Source organism: Aulonocara sp. 'chitande type north' Nkhata Bay, linkage group LG12 (assembly GCF_057382095.1).
Source record: "Aulonocara sp. 'chitande type north' Nkhata Bay isolate Kocher_YH1m ecotype deep benthic linkage group LG12, A_spYH_male_GT1.1, whole genome shotgun sequence".
In the NCBI taxonomy this organism is placed as follows: Eukaryota; Metazoa; Chordata; class Actinopteri; order Cichliformes; family Cichlidae; genus Aulonocara; species Aulonocara sp. 'chitande type north' Nkhata Bay.
Window position 1 is genome coordinate 5720242 of NC_141355.1, and position 6326 is coordinate 5726567.

Below are 6326 nucleotides of genomic sequence, written 5' to 3' on the forward strand. Positions count from 1 at the left end.
CATAACAGACAAACAGGATAATAAAAATAATCTGGTTCTCTGCAGCGTCCTCAGATGAACAACACACAACATTATTAGACGTCTCAGTATTTGTTACACTGAACACAAATATAAACACAACACTTTTGTTTCCATGAGCTGAACCGGATCCTGACTGGTTTTGCGACATGTGTGTCATTGTGCTACACATGTACGGCATATTTCAGAGTGGCCTTTTATTGTGGGCAGTCTCAGACACACCTGTGCAATATTCATGCTGTCTAATCAGCACCTTGACATGCCACACCTCACAGGTGTGGCATGTTAGACTACTTTTAATTAACTGCTTCAGCCCACTTACAATGAAAATGTAACAAAAAATCTTGTTCCTGACCTGTGCAGTATGTTAACACTATTGGAAGTAAAAATAACTCTAATTTTGAAAACACAACTTTCTTTCTTTCTTTTTTTTTTAATAAAGCTCTGACTTGTATTATGAGTCTGTGGTCTGGGAGAGAGTCTGTAACTCTGTCTGCAAAATACAGGATATAATGACCAATGTTGGGCAATTAATTATATAGTTACTTCTTCAAAAAAGTAACCGAGTTATGCAAACAAAGTTTTTTGCAGCTGTTTACCTAAAAATGTAGCCAAGGCGTTTTTTAATTAAACATTTCAAACTATTTACAGAACAATCAGCTGTTCTGCATCAAATCTGATGCCACACAAATTATTTTTGCCACTCCAAAAAATAATTTGTGTCCACTATGAGATGAAGGAGAACAACAGCCTGATACCTGCAGGACAACAGCAGATGTATCACTGCTGTAACACCTGTAACATTCAGCAGTCGCCTCATTGTTCTGACACACACAACAAAACTGCTGACTACACTACACACTCACTACATAAGATTTGCGCTAAACGTCGCAAATCTCTCACATCTCCTATGGAACGCCAGGACTGCCATAATGAATTAATTAAATACACCATTAAATAATTAATTAAATGTGGCAATAATTAATTAAAATTGGAATTAATTAATTAAATAAATAGTTATGACACATGTAATTAATTAATTATTGACACATTTAATTAATTATTTATGTATTTCACATTTTAATTAATTATTGACACATTTCATTAATTATTGACACATTTAATTAATTATTTAATGATATATTTATTTATTTCATTTTGGCAGTCCCGGCGCCTGGCTCTCGTCATGAAATAATTTTATCTGTCAGCCTCACCCATCAAACTCAGGGGGCGGGGTTAACGCTGCCCATGCAGCTTCTCTAACATTTGATTGGTTGCCGTGCAAAGTAAGTCAAAACAGGTCGATCCTAGATAATCGATTGCTTGTGTAGACTTGGGGCAGCCAGGTATCCCAGAATGCAGATCAAATCACAGGCAGCAATGGTGGTGGTGTAGTTTTAAAATGCCCCGTTTTTCTGTCACCAGCTACACTTTTAACAGTGTTTTAGCCGCGAATGTCGCGCCGTATGTCTGGTCAGGTTGTCAACATAGAACATGTTTGCAAAAGTGCTCAGATGTTTTCAGAGATTTCACTAGCTCTGCTAACAGTTAGCATGCAGAGTGCACCGAGGGGGTTACGTTAACCGGTTTGTTTACATATTCCACTCTCCGTGTTCCACATGTTGCATTCGCAGATTCTCATTTTCACCGAACGATCGTCTCTTTCCGCCTGGTCTTGTGTCTCTGTGCTTCTGTAACATAAAGAACGAGCTGACATTTTTCTCACGAAACCAGCGATCAGCTCAACAGACCCTCAGTTTACCTGCATGCATCCTCCTCCTCATCTGTCAGCTGTTTAACACCTGCTGCTAATTCAAGAAACACGCCTAGTTACCTGGTGATAGTCACAGTTTAACTGGGCAGCCGGTGCTCGATATAACGCAATGTCAGCGCATTTTTCTGCACAAGATAAGTAAATATAGTGTTTTCCCCGAGCGCAGAGCTGCTGGAGCTCGTTTCCTTACAGAGCACTTTATAGGCGAACAGCTTTATCAGCGGCTGATGTCCAATCACCGGCACACAGCTTTGAAACCTCAGCTGAGTTTTAGCTCTCAGTGGTTAAACGCTGGACTTCATTCACTCAGGTTCTGTCTGTCGGGTCACGTTTACTTCGCTGTTTTATTTACAACTGAGCAAATCGGTTTGGCTGAGGTTAAAGTTTCTCATAACTACATAGTTTCACAGACGTTTAATGGTTCACTGGCACATGTGTTAGACTGAACTATCATCTAAATATCATCTGTTTTTTAATAGTTATTCAACTGTATTCTAAGCACCAGCTGTCTGTTAGAATGTGATTTTTTTTCTCTCTCTGTTGGCAGAGGTATAAAAATGCGCAGGAAAATCTGACGTGCATGGCAAACTTCACCGACGATATTTAGGGAGGAATAAACACACATCAAACATAAATGAACCATTTGTCTGTCTCCATAATTGAGAGCATTTTCTCTTCTTATGTCAACACTCTCTCTCTTTTTTTTTTCTTTTTTTTTTGCTTTTTCGGTCATGTTATGTTTACCTGTCAAAGGCTTGTTACAAACTATGAAACACATTGTGCAGACTTCTGGATGTTAGAAGAAAACTAATACTGCTCATGAATGAGACTAAAGGCAGGAAGGTGTCCTTTAAAACTAAACATGTCAATAGGACCTCCCTGTTTATATCATAGTTTATGATATAGCACGTGTATTTCAGTAATAGCCTGCTGAGGCCACTATACGTGCTGGCCTCATATCAAATGTGAAGGCAGACTGAGTCTATGTTTGACGTTTTTTATATCTAATCTTCCTTTTCAAACATTTAAACAGCAGCGAGTCTGCAGCTGAGGGAATACAAATTCAAATTGTCGGAACAGGTTTGCTCGTTTCTTGGATTCATTTGGTGATTTATTAAATGTATAACTGTTATTCTAATCTGCTGCTGAGTCTCTTACACTTTTCTTTATGCTGTATATTTTCACGTCTCTGGAATAGTTGGCAGTTAGATAGTCAGCTGGGAAACTTTGTGTTAACTCATGGAGCTGAGGATATCGTGGATATGCTGACCTCGCTGCGTGGTGTACAGAGCGAGGTCAGCATGATTAATATTCACTATAAAAATATTAGCCGAACATCATGAAGTCTGTATGTGTTTCATAGTGTCGAACAACCTTTGTACAGTTAAAGCCAGCAGTTACTACATGACGGAAACACCAACGTTATCTCTTTTATGTGTTTATACACAGGTCACGCTGATTACTGAACAAAAACCCAAAGATCAGATGTTAAACAGATTTATTTGCTCTCTCTCCTCCTTAAACATGTTTTTAATGTTAGTTATAATTCAGAATTGGCGACTGAAACACGTAGGACACATAAGAACATCAGGAAATAAAACATCGATAAATATAACCTCAGTAAAAGAAGTCAGCGGGGGTTACTACAGCTGTGTACCGGGGCCTGCGCTTTGTCGGTGGGATTGCTTGCGAGGCGAGCGGGTCTATCCCACGCTTTGCCGTGAGACTGGGCAGACATCTCCGAAATCATCGAAACACTTTTGCAAAGAGGCTGTATCTTGACAAACCGACCAGACACATGAAGATTAAACCACTACATTCTCGGCTAAAAAAATATTAAAACGGTATTTGGTAACACACAAACAGGGTTTTTCAAAGCTCAGTTCTGTTAGCTTCCACATGCCGGTTGTTGTGTGCTAGAAACAATGGCCACCAGGCCAAAGCAATGGTTTTGACTCGATCAGCGTTAACCCCACCCCCTGAGTTTGATGGGTGAGGCTGACAGATAAAATTATTTCATGATGAGAGCCAGGCGTCAAGACTGCCAAAATGAAATAAATAAATATATCATTAAATAATTAGTTAAATGTGTCAATAATTAATGAAATGTGTCAATAATTAATTAATTACATGTGTCATAACTATTTATTTAATTAATTAATTCCAATTTTAATTAATTATTGCCACATTTAATTAATTTTTTAATGGTGTATTTAATTAATTCATTATGGCAGTCCTGGCGTTCCATAATCTCCAAGCACCGCCGTCACTCCTAAAACTTCCTCCCGTTTCTAACCCTTGCCATATAATTTTTGATTGGTCCACATGGTACATTTTTCCACCAATAGGAAAGGGTGGTGGGGTGTTGGTTTTGCTCACAGGCTTTCGAGCGTTTTCCTTATAAAACGGCGTTTTCACCGTTTCTTCCCGCAGTAAATATAAACAACGACAGTATTCAGGAAGAAAACCAAACATTGCAGATATTTTTATCATAACTCTGGTTGTACGCGGCCGATCAACACAATTTAAAAACTGGTATAAAGTCCACACTTTTCCCGTCAGTTGTGCCGTCGGTCCTGCTCACATCTCCAATGGTTGTACACGTTGTCATTAACGTGGCTTCACTCCACATCAGCCGCTTTGCTAAAACACCGGTGTCGGCGCATAAGGACGCGTCAGAGCCTGACAGCGACGTTGATTAGCTGCGTATATACGAATGTGAATCGCGTGATTGGCTGGACTACGGGATAAGGTGGCCTCGTTCTAATCCTATACGGGAGCAGCCAGTCACTGACTAACACTGCAAAACAGGATTGTTAAAGTTTTCATTTTAATTTCAATTCAGGTGAATTTTTTTTTTTTTTTTTTGTGCGCGCAACGCAGATTTTCTGTGCAGAGACCGTGCCAGCAGTGCGCAATTGTGTACGCGCGCAGCTTAGAGGGAACATTGCTTGCGAGTGTCGGGTCTTTTGTGTTTGTAGAAAATGTTTCATATCTCTGAGTTCAGCTCATGGAAAACAGGAGCAAAAGCAAAAGTGTTGCGTTTATATTTTTGTTCAGTGTAAATGATAAAACATCAGGTTTGACCCAGAATACAGTTTGGTCCACATGGTGGCGCTGTGAAAAGTGCGCGCTGTACTGGTGGCACCAGTGTCCCCAGCCCACAGACCAGTGCTGCCACTAATCGAGTTTCATTAGCAGCATCTAAATGCTGTTTAAAGGTGGACTTCATCTGTCACACAGGAGCAGTTTGGCTTCGCTTTGCTTAAATAATGACCTGGTGTATTTCTGTATACACACCTGCTAAGGATCAGGTGACTTTTATAATAAAAGGTTAATACGTGAAACCTTAAAAATAAAAAGAGCTGTTTTTAGCAGTATTTAGGCTGCAGTCTGTGTATTATGTCCATGATATTCTACATTACAGTAAAAACAGTAATTATATAAAGAACAGATGGATCAGGATCCTGTCTGTGTCTTTACTATGATCTCAGCTGATAATGAGGCTTGAAAGAGACATGTTTGAACTTTTGCATTGATCAGACAAATAAGCCTGCATGTTTGCATGAGCTTTACCTTTAACTGTAAAACATGAAGCCTTTATTATTAAAAAAACAAAACCCTTTTGGTGTCATACAGGTAAGAAAGCAGCGAAGCGTTTTTCTCTCTAACAGACCTTTCATCTGTTTTCTCTGCCGTTGCTCTGATGGGACCTGCAGGGTGTTTTTGGTGACGTGGAGGTTTGCACAGTTGCTGCCTGTGGTGTGTGTAGAAATGTTCATGTTCTAGTCCCACTGTGAAGCACATAGACGTGTCCTGACTTCCTGTCTGTCCCACACTCTGTTGTCTCTGTTTGTTGCTGCCAACAGTACAAGTCATCTTTGCAGATTTTACTGAATTAACAAAAACATTTTTACTGAAAGACTTATTCAGTAAACACGTTTGTTACACTGAGACTGAAAAAGAGATCCCTGTTTACGCTCATAGAAAACGAGCCTCTGTTTTACTTTATTGAAATCATTTCTAATCACAGACAGGATCAGCAGCGTGCAGCTGCAGTGAGGTGTTAGTAGAGGAGCTGTGTTTGTGAGCTGTAGTCTGGATCAGGTCTCTGTGGGAGACTGGGGTTACAGTACTTCTGAATATCACACAGCACATTTCTTCAGAATCGGTTGCTGTTTGCTAACATTTGACCTTTGCCCTTTTAGGCTGCCCTTCTGGCGCCCGTCGATGAGGACTTGGGATCTGACAAGAAGCAAACTGGGGGAAGCAGCAGAGTACCAGACTTCCCTCCTCCAGCAGGCCGGGAGATCTTGTTGCGCACCTGTGTGCCGCGACCAGCAGCGTACTCCAAGGCGCTGCCTCAGCGGCTCTTCTGTGTCCTGATGAGGGAGGAGTTTAGGTTGGCCGGAGCCTTTTCCACAGACACGTCCTTCTTTTAAGTCCTGTGAACAATTCACACCTGGGATAAAGATAAGTGAAGGACACAGGATGGAGACTTTCACATAAAACAATAAAGCTGAATTGAACTAAA

The 6326-nt window shown here is 40.4% G+C and overlaps 1 long non-coding RNA gene across 1 annotated transcript; it reads left to right on the top strand.

Annotated features, from left to right (window-relative positions):
* Positions 1–4360: 4360 nt before the first annotated feature.
* Positions 4361–6326, top strand: LOC147316787 (uncharacterized). The gene is made up of 2 exons (XR_015131736.1): positions 4361–4637; positions 6001–6326. It is a non-coding gene; the product is annotated as an uncharacterized LOC147316787 (long non-coding RNA).